Raw genomic sequence first — 23107 nt, 5'->3', positions numbered from 1 at the left:
AATTGCATTTGCTACACTTTGGTAGGTTCTCATCGTATTGTTTCGCTGGTGTAGGGGTAACAAGAACAGTGGTGGGAGTAGTAGTGGCATGGACTGCCACTATCTGTTGTTTCTTGGAAGGTTCTTTCGAAGATTGATCCTTCCTTTCGTTCCAAAACCTCTTCTTGTTATTGTTGTTGGTATTGTTGTTGTTGTTGTGGCTCTCTGTGGTTTGCTTCAGAATAGCAGTCATGAATCCTTGGCAGACACCATGGTCGACGAGGGACTGTGCCAACTGTTTGGCACTATCGAAAGTAACTGGCTTGGAAGCTAGTACACTTCCTCCAATCAGGGGTGACAGTCCCCAGATATACCTCTCGATATTCTTGCACTCTAGAGAAACCATTCCCGGGCAAAGTATTGCTAAGTCACTAAACCGATTGGCATAGGTTGTGATGTCCGAGCCTACCATCGCAAGGCCCCAAAGCTCTTGTTCGAGCTTCTATACTTCGCCTCTCGGGCAATATTCTTGCATGAGCATTTGTTTCAGGTTTTCCCATCCCATGGAGTTAGCTACTACTAGAGTTAGTGACTTGACGTGGCAATTCCACCACGTTAGGGCTCGTTCGGAGAAAGTACAGGCAGCAAATTTTACTTTGCTCCCCTCTTGGCATGAGCAGATCTCGAACACTGCTTCCATTTTTTCTATCCATTGGGATAGAGCCATTACTCCTCCAGTACCATTAAAGGTTATGGGTTTGCTGTTGGTGAAGTCCTTGTAAGTGCATTCCCCGGAACGACCTTGGTGCTGACCATTGGTATAGCTATTTACCCTTCCTCCTGACCCGTTGTTGTTCATTTGAGTCATTGATGTTGTCACGACAGCTGTCATTGCAGCTTGAAAAACAGCACCGTCCATCGATGGTGGTGGCGATGGTGGTGGAGGAGGTGGTGGTCCTGTAGTATTGAAGCATCGGGGATTTCTTCTTGGTGGCATGATTTTGCCATAAATTAAAAAGATGAGTTCTTTATAAGTCTTCAGGAATGATTAGGGGAAGTCTTTGTATTATATACTTTACGTTTCAAAACATTACCGGATTTGTAAGTTAATTGCGAAATGGAAACTTACGATAATAGGTGTATGATTTCTTTGATATTTTAAGAACTTATTGAAAGACTCAATGAAATAATAAATGCGTGTCAATCTCATTGATATTAATATTCGATACATCGATCAGGAAAATTTGACCTTAACATAGGTCTAGAGTACATCAATGAAAATGGGAAAATTTGACCGCATTCAGACCCCCGAATTGTGTACTCACAATCCGTGGGCTTTACATACATGAAGGAAAGAGTAGCACCAACGCTCACTTGATAAGTATACACATATAGTGCAAGAAGTACGCGCTCTACTCCGAGCGGGTGGTACGATGTGGACCCTGGTACGTTGTCGTGGAAGTCCGAGCTCGAGCTACTTGACGTTCAGCCTCGATGACACGCCTCTACATTATAGCTTGGTTTTTCCGGAACTCAATTACCTCAACTCTAGAAGCGGTAATGTCTTTCTGAAGGGAAAAGGTGTGTTCTATTGTTTGATCATGTTCTTCGTCCAGGCGATGAAGACGTACCGCCGTGATTTGGGCTGTGGCATCGATGTCCATGATTTAGTTGGCGTTTACCCTTGCTTGCTCGCCTTGATTGGCGATGAGACGTACCATGACAGGGAGTGCTCTATCAGCTAAATCTCCGTTAATGAGGTTATAAAAGCCTTGTCCCGTACCATAGGGTGGACGTTGTCCTTGTTCCCTGCTCCATCGTTTCAAATCTACAACCCATAGGGGCGTCGGGACCTGAAAGTTCCATCGAGGATTTGGTATCACATGGGTAGGGTTGTAGACCTCTCGTTCCGAGTCTGTGCCTTCATCGTCTGCATCTCCTTCTTCTTCCTCTTCCTCCTTTTCTTCCTCTTCGGGATCCTCTTCTGGATCTTCTTCGATCCAACCACCATTACCCTGATTTGGGTAGTAGGGATCTCCGGGGATATGAAATCCTGCCATTTCGTCTGATCGAGAATAAATATAAGAGAATTATATATAGAATTTGAGTGTAAAGAGAAAATTTTATGGTAATACCTACACAAAGTCCTCTTATAATTACCTAGTATATACGAATTACATACAACTGAGATTGAATGGACCGTTGGATAAGTAGCTTCACTCCAAGCCCACATCCAAACAAGGAAAAGAGCCCAAAGCGAAATCATAAATCCTAAATCCATGCAACCTAACTCACGTGTAACCTTAAAGTATGCACTTTACAATCATAGCCCTATCAGTGAAGGTTTTTAGCTCTTATATGATAAATTTTATTTTAATTGACGATCCTAGTCCTACCGAAATGTCAGGGTTTACTCGCTTGTTATAGTTTTTATTGTGTCGTAAGTACTCCTATAGTATTTCAATTTGTAGGTTTGATTCTAGTGTTACTTTGGGAAGTTTTTGACTTGTTGCTCACTATGACTATTCCCCGACATACGTTGGTCATATCTCGAATAAATATAGTTGATCATGCTATATTCGCCCCAGATTCGATTACATATTTTGAGGCCTAGTCGTAGTGTCCAACTTGTCTTAATACTTTTGTATAGTTCTAACTATGAAAATAAATTGTTGCATGCATGTATTTGTACTTTTATGAAACTACCAATTTAAGTTAATAAAATATGGTTCGGATGTAAAACGTTTTGACAGAGATTTTTAGTCCCTAAGCATTTATAGGTTGTATATCTTATGTGGTTCGATATACTTAGTTCACTATAAACAATGCTCTGATACGAATCTATCATACCCCCAAACCAGAACGGCGGAATCGTTCGAGGGTGGATGACTTCATGTAGTATCATAATAGTTTAGTAAATAGTAAAGAAAACAAACACAACCATCATAAATATAATTTAAAAGTTACATTGTTAATAGTATTACATGTTCCAAAAAAATTACATTATGATGATATATTAAGTTTGAAATTGACGCCTTAGCGTCCCTTCCCCAAAAAGTTGTTATTTACCTGTATTATTGAATCCCTGAGATTTGCAGTTTCGAAAAAGTGTCAACAATTAAGTTGGTGAGTTCATAAGCATTTTTGTATTAGAATTGTATGCCTTTCTGTAAAAATAATTATGTTCGTTTCTTAGAAAATCCAATATTTTCCATAAATGTGTAGTAGTTTTAAAATATTCGAAAACCGAAATGCATAAGTATTTTCCATACCTAAAATAGTGTAAGTAGATTTATATATGTATATATAAACAAATAAGACGTTTAATAGTCCCATAAATCAAATGTTCTAATGCTTTGTGTGAGTTTTATAACCGTGCTAATGACCCAGACTGTCTGTAACAACGTTCTTCAGGCGTTGAAATGATATGACGTTTGTCACCCCAGACGTGCCGGTCTAACTGTAGCTAACAGTTTAGATGCGGGATTGTCAATCCTATATAGATCTATACAAAAGTATCACGCTCTCCCTACAAGAGATTATGGTTTATAAAACAGGAATTTAAATGTGTACTTGAAAGTACGTGAAGTTAAATGTCTCACAAAAGTTTGTATCAAATAGATTGACGTATGAAAAGTTCATTTTTCTTGTAAATGTAAGTATTTCCTTTCTATAGTGCTTATATAGTATAAAATATCATGAATATCTCGTAAACTATACCTATTATAGCTTTTCAAAAGTGTGTTTCAGTTGAATGATAAACCTTGGTGTATTACCAACTTTTCATGTAAAGTATAACATTTGTAATAACGTTATTTTACTTATTTAACATTTATACACAAAATGTAGATAAAGCATTAGAAACTATACGTAACGATTTCTATTTTAACATAAGTTTTTCTTGCGTTTCACTTGTATTTTTCCCCCTAAAATATAGTAAAAACGTGAAAATGTAGGGGTACGAACTTACCTGGTAAGTGTGATGATTTGAAGAAAATGAGACTTTTCTCGAGCAGCACTTCGACCGGAAAGTGGAATATTTCACGGGATTTTTGGTCCTTCGGACCTTCGTCATAGCTTGGGTACGTAACCGGGGCATCGGGATAGTTTCGGGATGCTTAACACTGAGTAAAAGTAGGAAAAGAGTGTAGAATTGAGCACCTAAACCCGAGACCTTCGGTCTCTATTTATAGGGTGCAAAAGTGGAGCACACGTCGTGAGTTTCTAACAGTGTGGGGTTTCGTGTCCCGAACTTTGGAAATTCATATATCTCGCATACCAGCTCCGATTTTGACGTTCTTTATATCCACGCGTAGGTGAGATTATGATCTACAACTCTCGTTTAGACTCCATTGGCTAGTTTTGAATTTATTTTTAATATTATATTTTTAACGGTCCGGGACTGGAAAAGTCTGTTAAAAATCCAGAACTTCTTCGTTCGACGTCCGATTTCGTCTGTCTTTTTACCGTTGTGTTACTATTGTCGAGGTCTTCGATTCTTGTTTAGGTTGTGTTGGCTAATAGTCGCTCGATCTCTATTTCGAGTTTTTAGCATTCTACTGCTATATCCGAAATTTAGAAAAATCATAACTTCCTCATACGAAGTCAGATTTGGACGTTCTTTTTATGTATGTTTATGGTTTAATGATATTTACGACTTTCATTTAGATATCTAAGGCTAAAAAGCATTTTATTGAAATTTTTGCGTTTATGCTTAACAGTGTTTTACCGGTTTTGACGCGGATCTTAGATTGATCATAACTTCTTCGTTATAACTCAGATATGAGTGTTCTTTATGTTTATGAAAACCATGACACGATATCTATCATTTTATGTATCCCATCTGAGACTTTTGAACATTTCATTTCCGACGCTATTTTTATTTATTTATTAATTCAAAAATAGATTACAATACTTGACTTAGGTCATTATATTGGCTTGAAATATCGGGTTGTCACATATTTTCACTCCACTCCTTCTTTGGGAAATAAAAAGTATGTAGTCACCTTTATTGATGACTACACTCGGTTTTGCTATGTGTATTTGTCACATTCTAAGGATGAAGCCTTAGATAAATTCAAAATATACAAAACTGAGGTGGAATTGCAATTGGGCATTCCGGTTAAACGTCTCAGGACTGTTAAGGGAAGTGAATATATGGATCCCATATATTTTCAGTTAGTGGGTATCATTCATGAGACCACAACACCTTACACACCCCAACAGAATGCTATTGTTGAATGCAAAAATCGAGTTTTAAAGGAAATGGTAAACTCGATGTTATCATTCTTGGGATTGAGTGAATGATTTTGGGAGAGGTCATGTTAACGGCCTGCTATTTATTAAATAGGGTTCCAAATAAAAAGAACAAAACAGTCCGATATGAACTTTGGTTCAAGAAAAAGCCGAATTTGAGTTATTTTCGTGCTTAGGGATGTCAGGCAGTTGTAAAACTCATCGAGCCCAAAACGAAATTTTTGGGAGAACGTGTAATTCATTGCATATTCGTTGGATATGTTGAACATTCCAAGGCATATAACTTTTATGTAATAGAACCTAATGATTCGGTTTCCATTAACATTGTTATTGAATCACGGGATGCAATTTTTGATGAGATGTGGTTTTCTTCGATTCAAAGGCCTAAGGATCTGACTTTTGGTGCTAATAAAGAGCAAAATTCATAAAATCAAGGCGGTGGTATTGTTCAAGAACCACAAAAGCTTCGTAGAAGCAAAAGAGGCCAAATTGCGAAAAATTTCGGATCCGACTTCCAACTGTAATTGGTGGAAGGATCAAGGGATAAAATTAATCTTGAATACTCTTATTGCTATAGTATTGAAGATGATCCTAATACATATCAAGAGGCTATGGAGTCTCATGATAGTACCTTTTGGAAGGAAGCAATTGATGATGAAATGTCATCAATTCTTGAGAACAACACATGGGTGTTGTCTGATTTGCCTCCGGGTTCTAAACCACTTGGTTGCAAATGGAATTTCAAAAAGAAAATGAATGTTAATTGTACTATTGAAAAATTCAAGGCCAGGTTAGTCATTCAAGGTTTTAGACAAAAACCCGGTATTGACTATTTTGATTCGTATGCTCCAGTTGCACGTATTTCTACTATTAGATTATTGGTTGCCTTGGCAAGTATCCACAATCTTTTTATTCACCAAACGGACGTGAAAACAACCTTTTTAAATGGTGATCTTGACGAGGAAGTTTACATGAAACAACCAGAAGGTTTCATTATGCCGGGTAAAGCGCATATGGTTTGTAAACTTGTCAAATCTTTGTATGGGCTGAAACAAGCGCCTAAACAATGGCATCAAAAATTTAATGAGGTCATTTTGTCTTTTGGTTTTAAGACAAACCAATGTGACAAATGTGTTTATAGTAGATTTGATGGTGCTACTAGAGCTGGCATGATCATTTGCTTATATGTAGATGACATGTTGCTTTTTTGGTACCGACCAAAAAAATAGTGAATGAAACACATAAATTGTTATCATCCAAGTTTTCCATGAAAGCTTTAGGAAGGGGTGATGTAGTTCTTGGAATAAGAATTAAGAGGATAAACAAAGGTTTGGTGAAGACTTAAAGTCATTATATTGAGAAAATTCTCAAGCGGTTTAATTTTACCGATTGTTCTCCTGTGAGTACTCCTATGGATCCAAGTGTGAAACTAATGCCAAATGATTTTGTTCCCATTTCACAGTTGGAATACTCTAAGGCTATTGGTAGCTTGATGTATGACATGACAAGTACAAGACCTAATATTTCCTTTGTTGTGGGTAAGTTGAGCAAGTATACTAGTAATCCTAGTGCTCAACATTGGCAACCAGTGAATAGAATGCTCAAGTATCTCAAGGGAACCATGGATTATGGTTTGAGTTATTTGGGATGTCCTTCTATTTTAGAAGGTCATTCGGATGCAAGTTGGATAACCAACATGGATGACCATTCTTCAACTTCTAGTTGGGTATTCTTGCTTGGGGGAGGTGCCATTTCTTAGGCTTCCAAGAAGCAATATTGCATTACAAACTCGACAATGGAATCTAACTTTGTTGCGTTAGCAGCTTTTGGTAAAGAAGCAGAGTGGCTAAGGAATTTAGTCTATGAGATTCCTTTATGGTCTAAACCGATAGCACCTATTTCTATCCTTTGTGATAGTGCAGCCGATTTGGCTAAGGAATATAGCCAGGTTTATAATGGCAAGTATAGACACCTAGGTGTTAGACATAGTATGATTAGATAACTAATCATGAATGGTGTGATTTTGGTTGAGTTTGTGAAATCGCAACAAAATTTGGCAGATCACTTGATTAAAGGTCTGACAAGAGACTTACTGCACAAGTCTGTAATTGGGACGGGATTAAAGTCCGGTTAATTCTGTAATGATGAGACACCCAATTCCCTCTTGATATAATATTAGGAGTTGAATTCAATGTGGAAAGCTCATACTTATAGATTGGAACACATGAAGTATTCATCCCAGGTATGTGTTCGGTTCTGCAAGTTAGCTAGGTTGAAGTTTAACTTCTTAATAATTCCTTTGATAAGTGTATGTGCAGATACATGGAAAAGATTTACCTACGTGATTGCGAAGTGTAGCCGCATTTCAAGAGGTTGTGGACTTGACATTGATACGATCATGAGAGGAATGGGACACACGGATTTAAGATAGTGTCGATTTGTATTTTGCTATAAAATCAATAAACTAGTATGTATTTTAGTTTCTGGTATTCAAATGGGTTGATGGGTTCAATTCTTATAACACCCTGATTCTCGAGTATTTGCAAATGTATGATTGATAACGTCTATTTTATGCATATAATTATGATGTTTTCTTATTATTTAGTAATACATTTTTATGTTATTTAGAACTAAAAGATACTTAATATGTTTTTAAATATTCAATTACATTTAAAATGGGAGTTGGAATGGAAAAGAAAGAGAATGGAGCTGAAAAGATGCAAAAAGGATATTGCTGGCAGATTGACCCCTCTTCAGTGTTTCGGGTATATCTGATGATTCATAAGTCCAAATGATGAGATTCAAAATGTTCACAAACTAGAAGAAATTTTCTACGACTTATGTGAGAGGTACTTTTTGCTAATTCAGCATTTATCATATCCAAAATTGGCTTTGAAGATGAAGCATAAAAGTTGGACGGAAATTCCCTCCAAGTTACTTATTCCCCAAGCACCAATTACCTTATTTTTATTTGCTTAATCTCTAAGCCACCATTAGTTTCCTTATTCCAATCCAACTCTAATATTACATATTGATTCCATCTCCATTCAACTATAAATACCCTATATCATTCCACCATTTTCATCATCTATGATATTCCACTTCGACTTGTGCGACAAGAAAACTTCATAACAGCCGTTTTGAGGGTCTAGAAGGTAGACGGAAGGCCGTTAACACTACTAGAAAAACACCCATTTACAACGCTCATTGCGCGTCGTAAAAGGCTCAGACGTCGCGCAAATGCGCATCAAGGAAGACCCTGTCATAAAGAGAGACGACGCGCACTTACGACGCTCATTTACGACGCTCATTTACGACGCGCAATTACGACGCGCGTTTACGACACGCAATGTGTATCAAGGAAGACCCTGTCATAAAGGAAGACAACACGCATTCGCGTGTCGTAACCTTACGACGTGCGTGTTAATGACACGCAATGCGTATCAAGAAAGCCCCTGTCAAGAAAGGCTATGTCATAAATGAAGATGACACACATTTTTGCGTATCATAATTTTAAATGTTTAAAAAAAATTATTTATAGATTTACTTATTTTCAAATTAAATTTGTATTTAATGTTTCATAATAGAAAATAAAATATCAAATACAAAAAATAGAATCCATTGCATAAATTTAATGTCATACAATTCTATTTCTTACAATATAAATTTGCATCTAATCTACTATGTACATCAAATTCCAACTAAGTAAAGTTGCATCTTGCCTTTCATAATTCTTTAAGACTAATGCTCCAAACAGCTGATTATATGGATAAGCAGTTGTACATTGTCTCATCTCACTCAATAGTGACTTAGCCAAACTCAACTCCAAGTTTTTACTGCATTTTGCTGATAATGTTGCAAGATTGAAATCAAGTGGCTTCATATTCCTTTCTTCCATCAACTTTACCTGATGCACAAAATACACAGAAAAAAAAACATTGTAGAGGAAGGGGTAATTTGGGAAAATGTGACGGGTTCAATATAATAAGAATGTGGTGATGCCTTTCGGTCGGTGATTGTATTTATCGACGACATTCTGGTATATTCGAGATCTAGAGAGCAGCATGAGGAGCATTTGAGAGAGGTTCTCGGAGTTCTGAGATCGGAGAGGCTTTATGCCAAATTCTCCAAGTGTGATTTCTGGTTGCGGGAGGTCCAGTTCTTAGGACATCTCGTTAACCAGGAAGGGATATTGGTCGATCCGGCCAAGGTTGAGGCGGTGATGATTTGGGAGGTGCCGAGGTCACCCTCTGAGATCAGGAGTTTCCTAGGGTTGGCAGGGTATTATCAGAGATTTATCAAGGATTTCTCTAAAATCGCAGTGCCACTCACCAGGTTGACCCGGAAGGGTGTTGCTTTTTCATGGGGCCCCGAGCAGCAGGCCTCCTTTGAGACACTTCGCCAAAGGTTGTGCGAAGCCCCGGTGTTAGCCCTCCCGGAAGGGATGGAGGACTTTGTGGTATACTGTGATGCATCGATTTTGGGGTTGGGAGCGGTGCTGATGCAGAGAGGGCATGTGATAGCATATGTATCGAGGCAGTTGAAGCCTCATGAGACGGGATATCCCACCCATGATCTAGAATTGGGGGCAGTTGTGTTTGCCCTCAAGATTTGGCGTCACTACTTGTATGGGGTTCGGTGTACGATATACACGGACCATAAGAGTTTGAAGTATTTAATGGATCATCCCAACCTAAATATGCGTCAGAGAAGGTGGTTGGATGTGGTCAAGGATTATGATTGTGAGATCATGTACCACCCAGGCAAGGCTAATGTGGTAGCCGATGCATTGAGCCGCAGGGCGGAGAGCACCCCGCTGCGGGATGTATGTTTGAGATTCACCGTGATAGCTCCAGTGTTGGATGCCATTCGTGGGTCACAGGCCGAGGCTGTGCAACCTGAGATGCAGAAGAGGGAATGGGTTGTTGGTTTGGTTTCAGAGTTCGTTACCGATGGTCGAGGGCTTATGACATTTCAGGGGCGTATCTGGGTGCCGTTTGTGGGAGGAACGCGTACCATTTTGATGGAGGAGGCTCATCGGTCAAAATTCTCGATCCATCTGGGGGCCACTAAGATGTATTTGGATCTGAGAAAGGAGTATTGGTGGCCCTGTATGAAGAGGGATGTCGCGTGGTATGTTGAGAGGTGCTCGACCTGCCGTAGGGTTAAGGCCGAGCACCAGAGGCCGTATGGTAAGTTGCAGCCATTGGAGGTTCCCGAATGGAAGTGGGAACAGATCACTATGGATTTCATCACCAAATTGCCAAGGACTGCCAGAGGAGTTGATGCAATTTGGGTGATTGTGGACAGATTGACGAAGAGCGCTCACTTCATTGCTATCAGCGAGAGTTCTTCAGCAGAGAAATTGGCAGAGATGTATGTGAGGGAAGTGGTATCTCGGCATGGGGTGCCGATTTCGATTGTTTCAGACCGTGATGTGCGCTTCACCTACAGATTATGGAAGAAGTTTCATGAGGAGTTGGGTACTAGACTGCATTTTATTACCGCATATCATCCCAAGACAGACGGTCAGAGTGAGCGGACGATTCAGACGCTCGAGGACATGCTCCGGGCATGTGTGTTGGATTTCGGGGGTAGCTGGGATGCATATTTTCCCTTGGCAGAGTTTTCCTACAACAACAGCCATCATTCGAGCATTGGTATGCCACCCTTTGAGCTGTTGTATGGGAGGAGGTGTCGGACCCCCATTTGTTGGGGAGAGGTTGGACAGCGGGTAATGGGCAGTACAAAGATCGTGCTTCAGACGTCATAGCAGATCCAGCAGGTCAGACAGAGGTTGTTGACCACTCAGAGCTGACAGAAGAGTTATGCAGATAGACGCCGGTCCGAGCTTGAGTTCCAGGTCAGCGACCTTGTACTCCTGAAGGTCTCTCCTTGGAAAGGAGTGATTCGATTTAGGAAGAGGGGCAAGTTGGGGCCCCGATATATTGGTCCTTTCCGAGTAATCGCGAGGGTAGGCCGGGTAGCCTATCGTTTGGATTTGCTAGCAGAGTTGGGGCAGATTCACGACACTTTCCATGTGTCGTAGCTGAGAAAGTGTATAGCCGATGAGTCGGCAGTGGTTCCATTAGAGGATATTCAGGTGGATGCGAGCCTGAATTATGCTGAGAGACTAGTGGCCATCAGAGATAGGAAAATCAAGGTTCTGAGGAACAAGGAGGTACCCTTGGTTTTGGTTCAGTGGCAGCATCGGAAGGGGTCCGAGATGACCTGGGAGCCGGAGCGTGAGATGCGTGAGCAGCATCCGGAGTTATTTGCAGAGCGAGACTTCGAGGGCGAAGTCTAGTTCTAGTGGGGGAGAATTGTAACAGCTCGGAACCCCATGTATTATTCATTCATATATTTTTGGTGTTTTGTGAGGGGACTCGGCGAGTTGGAGCTCAAACTCGCCGAGTAGGATCGCGGTTTTGGACGTGGGTTCGTGCCTGGACTCGGCGAGTCCAAGGAATGGACTCGGCGAGTCCGCGCTGTTTAATGAAACCCTAATTTCCTGGTCCTGAGCCCTATTTAAAGGACCTTATGGCCCTTCATTACGGCTACCTTCGACCTTGAGAGCACCAGAGCAGCTGAGAGTTCTTGTGAATGAGATAAGAGGCCATTATTCACCATTTTTGTGTGTATTTGCAAGAAAGGAAGAGGAAGGCCAAGCTAGGGGAGTTGGGTAGCTTAGATCTACTCCCATTTCGGCAGAGGAAGCTATTTGAGGTAACATTCAGAGCTTATTCTCGTTTTTTTCTTGATGTGGCCAAATCTAGGGTTTCTTCATGCCTTGTTTGCCTTGTATTTGGAGTATGAGAGGTCCCAAGGGGAAATGGTACCTAGATCTGGACCTTAGTAGGTCTAGAGAGTCCCAAATGCCATGCTTCATGCCTTTCCTTTTGAGTTGGAGACTTAGGTTACCATTTTAGATGTCATTTCATTGAAAAAAAAGCCTTGTAGGCGTTGCATGGTAGCCAAGATCGTGACTTTACGTGATGAATGTGCTTGGGAGGGCTAGATCTATGAGTTGTTGGAGCGGATCTGACCTCATAAGCGAGATTGAGTCGATGCATGGCATGGACTCGCCGAGTCCGAAGAATAGACTCGGCGAGTAGTATGAAGATTGTCCTAACCACTCAGCGAGTGGTCTTGCCGAGTTAAGGGTTGACTCAGTGAGTCAGGGAGAGTTAGAGAGGGTTGACAGGTGGACTGAGTCGAGCTGGAACTCGCCGAGTTGTTCTTGAGACTCGGCGAGTTGAGTCGTGGTGGCCCCGCGATTCATGCCAGGTGGAACTCGTCGAGTCAGGGAAGTACTTGATGTGTCAAAAGAGGATCCATGGAGTCAGTGAACACGTATAGACTCGCCGAGTCGCTTTAGTGCACTCGCCGAGTCCGGTCAGAGTTGATCGTTGACCAGAGTTGACCAGTGTTGACTTGATAGGGGAAGTCAACCTTAGTTGAGAAAGTGTTAATTAGAGATATATGGTGTTATAGGAGGATTATAGCTCGGAGGATCGAGCGCGAGTGATTTCCGAGATTTGCGAGTTATCGAGATACGCAAGGTGAGTCTTCTCACTATACTTTACCTTGAGTAGGTAATCAGAGTTATGTGACAGAGTATTTGTATGCTATATGTATGTTATGTGTTGTACTGCATTATTTCTATGTGATTTATGCTGTGCATGTTTATAGAGTTGGAACCGGAAGGTTCCCAGAGTTAGAACCAGTGGGTTCACAGAGTAGGGTCTACGGACCCACAGAGTTATAGCCTCGAGTGGCTAATATGTGTTATGTGTGGTATTTGGGGGAACTCACTAAGCTTTGTGCTTACAGTGTTAGTGTTGTTTGTTTCAGGTACTAGTGATGACCGTGGGAAGGCGCCGACTTGATCTGTACACACGCATGGGATTTTTATGATATGTGATCTTGGGATTTTTGTATGATATGGATTGGAGTCTTAAATCATTGATGTTTTTATGAAAATTAAATGAAAATGTTTTTATATTATGCGAAAAATTATTTTGAAATTCACGGTGTTACAAGTTGGTATCAGAGCCTTGGTTTGAGGGATTCGAGTACACCTTCGGGCGTATTTGAACTCAAACTAAGGATTTGAGAAGTATTTTCAAAAAGAGTAAAAGATTTTTGGAAAAACGCAGAGCAGAGTTGTGTGTACAATCAGTCCGCACCCGAACGGTGATTTCCCAAAATACCTTCATGTTATGAGATATTAATATTGATATGATGTATTCTCATGCTAGAGTAGGCTAGGTACTCCTGTTAGGACTAGAGTGGCCTAATTTGTGATGCCTTAGCCTAGGGAGAGGTGAGCTGCTATGAGATGCTTGAGAGTGAGTACGTAGCAGCGAGGGGCTTATGAGAGATTTGTTAGAGAGTGGATTGTGCATGATAGAGTACTTGGAAATTGGGATCCGAAGAGGAGGACTTGGGGTGTATTCTGATACGGTGCGGACAGTAGTATTGGGCCCATACTACTGAAAGCACCGGGGCGGAGTACAGCCCAAGTAGGAATCTTTGGAATACCAAGGATCAAGGAGGGATGAGTTGTCGAGTGTGAGTATGCTCGAATGGATTCTAATTTATCGTATGTTGTATTTCAGAGGTAGATCATGGTGAGGACGCGTCTGATGCTTGAGAGCAGTGAGACTAGTGATGAGGAGATCCGCCGGATCATCCACGAGGAGGTGGCTGCGGCCATTAGGGCAGAGATACCAGAGATGTTCGGGTCTATTAAGACCACGCTGATTGAGACCTTTGACGAGCGTTATGCCGCTCTTTCTGAGGCTGCTGTTGCAGCGGCCACCGCAGCTATTGCTGCCGCGAGGCCGCAAGGTGGTGATGCATTGCTGTTCCGGGAGTTCAGCAACACAAAACCACCAGAGTTTGATGGGACCCAGGACCCGGTGGCAGCTATGAGGTGGATTTCTGACATAGAGGGGTGTTTCTTCACTTGCTCATCTCCTGAGCATTTGAAGGTTCGGTTCACGCTGAACCAGCTTCGCTTGGGAGCGAAGGACTGGTGGAAGTTTGTGACAGCGCACTTTACGCCTGCTGAGCTTGCGGCAGTGACCTGGGAGAGGTTCACTGCCATGTTCCGAGATGAGTACGTTCCCCAGGTGGAGAGGGAGCGTTTGGCCCGGGAGTTTCTGACCCTCAAGCAGGGTAGTGAGTCTGTTACGGCGATTACCAGGATGTTCCATGAGAGGGCGATGTTCTTCCCTGAGCACGTGTCCATTGAGCAGGCACGTATGAGCCGATATCTGAGTATTTTGAGGAGAGACATTCGGGAGTTCGCGGCGAACTCCTCGTACCGGACATTTTCCGAGCTTCAGGCAAATGCCCGAAAGAGGGAGATTGAGCTAGAGACTCAGGCCAGGGAGGAGGCCAAGTCTCAAGGGAAGGATCGGTGACCGGCACAGTCTTAGCCAGCAGCCAAGCGGGCCAAGCCCGCTGATCCTAAACCAGGGAGCCAGAAGGGCCGCACTTGTGGGAAGTGTGGCAAGGGTCATGATGGAGTCTGTAGAGCGGGATCTTGCTACAAGTGTGGCAAGGAGGGGCACATGGCCAAGGACTGCCCCAAGGGGTTTGCGGTGTGTTTTCATTGCAATCAGACCGTACACCGGAAGGCAGAGTGTCCGCAGTTGCGAGGATCATCTCAGGGAGCACCTCAGGGATCTGCACCTGCCGCCATCAGAGCTACCGAGAGTCGGCCAGTGAAGGCCGAGGCGCCGAGGGCACTAAGGAGAGCTTTTCAGCTGACTGCGGAGGAGGTCCGTGCAGCGCCCGATGTCGTGGCTGGTATGTATTCTTTCGTGTATTTATTTTGATGTTGAGATATTATGCTTATATTATGTTATGCGTAGGTACTTTTCTTGTGAATTTTGTACCTGCCTTGGTGTTATTTGACTCGGGTGCGAGTTGGTATTTTGTATCTTTAGCTTTTAGTCAGCATATCAGTGTTAGTCGTGAGGCGTTGAGTCGGCCACTGAGAGTTTCCATAGCTGATGAGAGGGTGATATATGCCACGGAGGTCCTCGGAGGGTGCGTAGTCGAGATTTTCGGTGTTGAGTTCCCGATTGATCTGGTTGCTATTGCGATGGGTGATGTCTGTGTCATTGTGGGCCTGGATTAGTTGAGCAGATTTGGTGCGGTTATCAACTGCGAGCGACAGATGGTGACCATACGAGACCCTAGTGGGGGAGTTCTTTCGGTGTACGGTGAGGGTACACGTTCAGGATCAGCGTTTTGTTCGGCCGCTAGGACGAGGCAGTGTCTATAGCAGGGTTGTAAGGGTTTTGTGGCGTATGTGATGGATGCACGGGTGGATTCCGAGAGGCCGAGGTCAGTTGAGGAGGTTCCGATAGTGCGTGAGTTCCCGGATGTATTTCCCGAGGAGTTGCCGGGTGTGCCTCCTGTGAGGCAAGTGGAGTTCAGTATCGATTTGGTTCCGGGGGCCGCGCCTATCGCTAAGGTGCCTTATCACCTTGCACCTCCAGAGATGCAAGAGTTATCCTCACAGCTTCAGGAGCTGCTGGGGAAGGGGTTTATTCGGCCAAGCAGCTCGCCGTGGGGAGCGCCTATCATGTTCTTCAAGAAGAAGGATGGTTCACACCGGATGTGCATTGATTACCGGGAGCTGAACAAGCTGACGGTCAAGAACCGTTACCCGTTGCCGAGGATCGACGATTTATTCGATCAGTTGCAGGGAGCATCTTGGTTCTCCAAGATCGATTTGAGGTCTGGATATCATCAGGTGATGGTGCGGGATGAGGATGTCCAGAAGACAGCGTTCAGGACGCATTATGGGCATTATGAGTTTGTGGTGATGCCTTTCGGGCTCACCAATGCCCCGGCAGTGTTCATGGATCTCATGAACCGAGTGTGCAGGCCGATGTTGGATCAGTCGGTGATTGTATTTATCGATGACATTCTGGTATATTCGAGATCTAGAGAGCAGCATGAGGAGCATTTGAGAGAGGTTCTTGGAGTTCTGAGATCGGAGAGGCTTTATGCCAAATTCTCCAAGTGTGATTTCTGGTTGCGGGAGGTCCAATTCTTAGGACATCTCATTAACCAGGAAGGGATATTGGTCGATCCGGCCAAGGTTGAGGCGGTGATGATTTGGGAGGTGCCGAGGTCACCCTCCGAGATCAGGAGTTTCCTTGGGTTGGTGGGGTATTATCAGAGATTTATCAAGGATTTCTCTAAAATCACAGTGCCACTCACCAGGTTGACCCGGAAGGGTGTTGCTTTTTCATGGGGCCCCGAGCAGCAGGCCTCCTTTGAGACACTTCGCCAAAGGTTGTGCGAAGCCCCGGTGTTAGCCCTCCCGGAAGGGATGGAGGACTTTGTGGTATACTGTGATGCATCGATTTTGGGGTTGGGAGCGGTGCTGATGTAGAGAGGGCATGTGATAGCATATGTATCGAGGCAGTTGAAGCCTCATGAGACGGGATATCCCACCCATGATCTAGAATTGGGGGCAGTTGTGTTTGCCCTCAAGATTTGGCGTCACTACTTGTATGGGGTTCGGTGTACGATATACACGGACCATAAGAGTTTGAAGTATTTGATGGATCAACCCGACCTAAATATGCATCAGAGAAGGTGGTTGGATGTGGTCAAGGATTATGATTGTGAGATCATGTACCACCCAGGCAAGGCTAGTGTGGTAGCCGATGCATTGAGCCGCAGGGCGGAGAGCACCCCGCTGCGGGATGTATGTTTGAGATTCACCGTGATAGCTCCAGTGTTGGACGCCATTCGTGGGTCACAGGCCGAGGCTGTGCAACCTGAGATGCAGAAGAGGGAACAGGTTGTTGGTTTGGTTTCAGAGTTCGTTACCGATGGTCGGGGGCTTATGACATTTCAGGGGCGTATCTAGGTGCCGTTTGTGGGAGGAACGCGTACCATTTTGATGGAGGAGGCTCATCGGTCAAAATTCTCGATCCATCCGGGGGCCACTAAGATGTATTTGAATCTGAGAAAGGAGTATTGGTGGCCCTATATGAAGAGGGATGTCGTGTGGTATGTTGAGAGGTGCTTGACCTGCCATAGGGTTAAGGCCGAGCACCAGAGGCCGCATGGTAAGTTGCAGGCATTGGAGGTTCCCGAATGGAAGTGGGAACAGATCACTATGGATTTCATCACCAAATTGCCAAGGACTGCCAGAGGAGTTGATGCAATTTGAGTGATTGTGGACAGATTGATGAAGAGCGCTCACTTCCTTGCGATCAGCGAGAGTTCTTCAGCAGAGAAATTGGCGGAGGTGTATGTGAGGGAAGTGGTATATCGGCATCGGGTGCCGATCTCGATTGTTTCAGACCGTGATGTGCACTTCACCTCCAGATTCTGGAAGAAGTTTCATGAGGAGTTGGGTACTAGACTGCATTTTAGTACCGCATATCATCCCCAGACAGACGGTCAGAGTGAGCGGACGATTCAGACGCTCGAGGACATGCTCCAAGCATGTGTGTTGGATTTCGGGGGTAGCTAGGATGCATATTTGCCCTTGGCAGAGTTTTCCTACAACAACAGCCATCATTCGAGCATTGGTATGCCACCCTTTGAGCTGTTGTATGGGAGGAGGTGTCGGACCCCCATTTGTTGGGGAGAGGTTGGACAGCGGGTAATGGGCAGTACAAAGATCATGCCTCAGACGTCAGAGCAGATCCAGCAGGTCATACAGAGGTTGTTGAACGCTCAGAGCCGACAGAAGAGTTAGGCAGACAGACGCCGGTCCGAGCTTGAGTTCCAGGTCGACGACCTTGTACTCCTGAAGGTCTCTCCTTGGAAAGGAGTGATTCGATTCAGGAAGAGGGGCAAGTTGGGGCCCCGATATATTGGTCCTTTCCGAGTGATCGCGAGGGTAGGCCAGGTATCCTATCGTTTGGATTTGCCAGCAGAGTTGGGGCAGATTCACGACACTTTCCATGTGTCGCAGCTTAGGAAGTGTATAGCCGATGAGTCGGCAGTGGTTCCATTAGAGGATATTTAGGTGGATGTGAGCCTGAATTATGTTGAGAGACCAGTGGCCATCAGAGATAGGAAAATCAAGGTTCTGAGGAACAAGGATGTTCCCTTGGTTTTGGTTCAGTGGCAGCATCGGAAGGGGTCCGAGATGACCTGGGAGCCGGAGCGTGAGATGCGTGAGCAGCATCTGGAGTTATTTGCAGAGCGAAACTTCGAGGGCGAAGTCTAGTTCTAGTGGGGGAGAATTGTAACAGCCCAGAACCCCAGGTATTATTCATTCATATATTTTTGGTGTTTTGTAAGGGGACTCAGCGAGTTGGAGCTCAAACTCGCCGAGTAGGATCGCGGTTTTGGACGCGGGTTCACGCCTGGACTCGGCGAGTCCGTGCTGTCTAATGAATCCCTAATTTCCCGGTCCTGAGCCCTATTTAAAGGACCTTATGGCCCTTCATTACGGCTACCTTCGACCTTGAGAGCACCAGAGCAGCTGAGAGTTCTTGTGAATGAGATAAGAGGCCATTATTCACCATTTTTGTGTGTATTTGTAAGAAAGGAAGAGGAAGGCCAAGCTAGGGGAGTTGGGGAGCTTAGATCTACTCCCATTTCGGCATAGGAAGCTATTTGAGGTAACATTCAGAGCTTATTCTTGTGTTTTTCTTGATATGGCCAAATCTAGGGTTTCTTCATGCCTTGTTTGCCTTGTATTTGGAGTATGAGAGGTCCCATGGGGAAATGGTACCTAGATCTGGACCTTAGTAGGTCCAGAGAGTCCCAAATGCCATGCTTTATGCCTTTCCTTTTGAGTTGGAGACTTAGGTTACCATTTTAGATGTCATTTCATCAAAAGAAGCCTTGTAGGCGTTGCATGGTAGCCAAGATTGTGACTTTACGTGATGAATGTGCTTGGGAGGGCTAGATCTATGAGTTGTTGGAGTGGATCTGACCTCAGAAGTGAGATTGAGTCGATGCATGGCAGGGATTCGCCGAGTCCGAAGAACAGACTCGGCGAGTAGCATGAAGATTGTCCTAACCACTTAGCGAGTGGTCTTGCCGAGTTAAGTGTTGACTCAGTGAGTCAGGGAGAGTTAGAGAGGGTTGACAGGTGGACTGAGTCGAGCTGGAACTCGCCGAGTTGTTCTTGAGACTCGGCGAGTTGAGTCGTGGTGGCCCCGCGATTCATGCCAGGTGGAACTCGTCGAGTCAGGGAAGTACTCGACGTGTCAAAAGAGGATCCAGGGAGTCAGTGAACACGTATAGACTCACCGAGTCGCTTTAGTGCACTCGCTGAGTCCGGTCAGAGTTGACCGTTGACCGTTGACCAGAGTTGACCAGTGTTGACTTGATAGGGGAAGTCAACCTTAGTTGAGAAAGTGTTAATTAGAGATATATGGTGTTATAGGAGGATTATAGCTCGGAGGATCGAGCGCGAGTGATTTCCGGGATTTGCGAGTTATCGAGATACGCGAGGTGAGTCTTCTCACTATACTTTACCTTGAGTAGGTAACCAAAGTTATGTGACAGAGTATTTGTATGTTATATGTATGTTATGTGTTGTACTGCATTATATCTATGTGATTTATGTTGTGCATGTTTATAGAGTTGGAACCGGAAGGTTCCCAGAGTTAGAACCAGTGGGTTCATAGAGTAGGGTCTACGGACCCACAGAGTTATAGCCTCGGGTGGCTAATATGTGTTATGTGTGGTATTTTCGGGAACTCACTAAGCTTTGTGCTTACAGTGTTAGTGTTGTTTGTTTCAGGTACTAGTGATGACCGTGGGAAGGCGCCGGCTTGATCTGTACACACGCATGGGATTTTTATGATATGTGATCTTGGGATTTTTGTATGATATGGATTGGAGTCTTAAATCATTGATGTTTTTATGAAAATTAAATGAAAATGTTTTTATATTATGCGAAAAATTATTTTGAAATTCACGGTGTTACAATCCAGTAGAGCTTCATTCACCTCTTTACTCCTCTCATGACTCACAAGATGACCTCCCGGAAGCTCTACCATTTTTGCAAGTGGATAAAGTATGTGTGCAAGCCTTTTTGCATGAGATATTTGAGCAATCATATCACACCTCCCATGAATGACTGATATCAACAAACCATGGTTCCCAATCACTTCTACTTCTTTTTTAGAAATTCTGTGTGTCCAGCAGGCGTTGACCTGGCCATCAAACCCATGATTTGACTGCATCCCAGTAGCTGATATCCCTTCCACATATCCCTGATATAATACCTGTCTTCTTGTTTTAACTCCAATATGTTGTTCAAGATATTCCTGCATAGATACATGGGGTGAGGTTCAAACTCTATGTAGGATTGGATAATGGATAATGGATAATATAAGCATCATCATCATATGATATGGTATAAAAGAATGACACCTAACATGTGTGTAATGAGTTTCCAGATCAACCACTACCACAAATTGTAACCCAACAATTTGCAACTATAAAAAACCCTAATCCACCCTCCCATTTAAAACACACTTTTGGCAACATTGCCATATCATCATCTAAAAAATCAATAAATTACCCCTTTTAACCCCACCCCAAAAGGATCAAAGGAAGCCAACAAAATAAATTGGACCCCGGACACTAATAATAAAAATCCCAAACTGTCCAGGAATAAAAAAACAACAAAAAAAAGAGTATCAACACACCAAAAAAAAAAGACTGACTGTAATTCTGTATACACATGTCTGAATAGAGATATTCTATACTATGACATCAATCATTCTGCCCTTTGATGTAAAAACACAAAACCTGAATTTTCTTGTATCAAAGGTGGAGGTTCAATCTCTCCTATGTCTACTTGTGGCATAGACTTTAAGATGTCATCCACAAAGAACGGCATGTTGCATCATACGCAAACAAATATCCCCATTTTAGACGATTTTTCCCCTGCAAAGATTTTTTTCAAGTCTTGAGATATTTACCTAGAGTCGTCATCTAACAAGAATGAGTTGCTGACTGCATTGTTTGAGTCCTCTTTCATCATGACTCTCATATTTGAAATGACCTAATTATGAAATTGCCCTTAGGATTTAAGTTTTTTATGAGATGGAATTCATATTTGTTATGTGAGTAGTAACTTACTTCTGATGAAACACTGTGGGTCCCGTATTTTTCATCCCAATACATGGTGCTGATTCTGTATAGTTGTTGCATGTTAAGCACCTGCATAAATGACAAAAATGCACAATCTTGAATATAATAAAAGAGAAAAACGGAATTAAAATATTTATTACTATTAAAATAAATTTGCATATAGGACAAATTTCATTGGTAATTTCATTCAAAGTCTACTTGGGCTTTTGATGTACAACCAAGAATCCAACTGCTTGTCTGATATGCTTCAACTCATCCCATGCGGTCCCCGCATACTGTAAATAAATCAAATATTATTTACTACAAAATCAATTTTTTTAAAATATATAAAGATATAAAAAGTTCTTACTTCCTCAGTTGCATAAAAACACCATTGTTCTAATTCAACCAATCCTCACTTCACATATTCACCATTACTAAACAAGCAACACTCACGTCTCAACAAAAAACTTCCACCAAAAAAATATATAATCATCAGCATTTTTATTAAAAAAAAAAGTTGATATACAATATAAACATATTTTATGCAATTTACCTGTTGAATAGCTAAACGTTGATGAACGAGAATATCTGTGTGAGTACTTTGCGCACCTAAAAAAGTAAAAATACATAAACAGTCAAGTAGTTTTTTTATTTTTTATAAAAGAATCAGTTTAAAAGATACCCCCTTAGGAATTTGTCTACATGTGCATTTGTTGCTAGGATTTTACATTATACATGAATCTAAGCAGCATCCTTTTATAACAGCTAGAAAAACGTCTTCCTAAATACTAACTGTCAAAATAATTCTGAGATGCTTGGATCCAAGAAATTGTTATCTGGTTCCAAATCAGATTCCATAACATTGTGTTAGTTTGGTAATCAAAATGGTCAAAGCATCTTCAGTTTTAAATTGGATGCATGTATAGATTTGAATATTGGCTTCCCATAGAGCTTCCATTTGCACTTGGTTTGATTTGGAATTCTTTTAGACCATTCACTTGAATCCACTTTAGATATGCCCACAAATGTGTCTTGAGTCTTAAATTTATTCTAATCTTATATTTTAAGATATATTTAGCATTAGAATGTCTGATCATGATGATACACCCTAGGTTTGTTGAATTCCTTTTAAAGATGTATGTTTGTTTACAGGCGATCACAACCAGTGGCCAAAAAGGAGGAAGTTCCACGAAAGAAGGCAGTTAGTGATGAAGGTGATGACAACTAGGGACCAATTGATGGTAAAATCCCCTATTGTTCATGAGAAGCAACAACCATTATTTTTGGCAATTTAGCTAGGGTTTGTTCTTGCACCCTCAAACTCTCATTTACTGATCTGTTAAACTTTTGCAACTGGGGACCAACTGATCTGTTAACCTCCCCTTACAAGTTTTGCAACTCTCACATTGTCAACATTGAAATTCATCGGGTTCTTTAGGCAAACTTGTATGCATGCCTGAAATGCAAAATTAACACAAAAAAAAAAATCAGTCATCCTTATAACTTGACCTAATGAATGATACCCATTTAACAAGAAAAGAACAGACAAGTAGTACATCTGCAATAAGAGGGCACAAAATATCTTCCTGTCCATATTGTTTGCTAGCAACAACAGCTTTCATCCAACTGAAAGCTTGCCCATTGACGTTTTTGGCTAGTTAATACTTTTGGATTGTAAGTTCTGCTTTTATCTTCAGAAGGAGGAGATAAACCTTTCAGTGCTCTGAAAACTTGATTCTGAAGCTTTTGAAGAGGACTTGTATCCCCTTTTGATGAG

The 23107-nt window shown here is 42.5% G+C and overlaps 1 long non-coding RNA gene and 1 pseudogene across 1 annotated transcript; one reads left to right on the top strand and one right to left on the bottom strand.

Moving 5' to 3' along the window:
- The first annotated feature begins 6646 nt into the window (after nt 1-6646).
- On the top strand, nt 6647-6994 carry LOC145067441 (secreted RxLR effector protein 161 pseudogene; annotated as a pseudogene).
- Nucleotides 6995-20460: 13466 nt separating this feature from the next.
- LOC145068834 (uncharacterized) lies at nt 20461-22886 on the bottom strand. Its single transcript, XR_013689148.1, has 6 exons — nt 21884-22886; nt 21698-21797; nt 21547-21623; nt 21337-21417; nt 21177-21259; nt 20461-20516 (listed from the first exon to the last, which is right to left on the bottom strand). It is a non-coding gene; the product is annotated as an uncharacterized LOC145068834 (long non-coding RNA).
- Between the last annotated feature and the right edge of the window lie 221 nt (nt 22887-23107).

This window comes from Lactuca serriola, chromosome 8, assembly GCF_051521515.1.
Source record: "Lactuca serriola cultivar US96UC23 chromosome 8, Lser_US96UC23_V15, whole genome shotgun sequence".
Lineage (NCBI taxonomy): Eukaryota > Viridiplantae > Streptophyta > Magnoliopsida > Asterales > Asteraceae > Lactuca > Lactuca serriola.
This window is presented reverse-complemented; position numbering and strand designations above follow the sequence as displayed.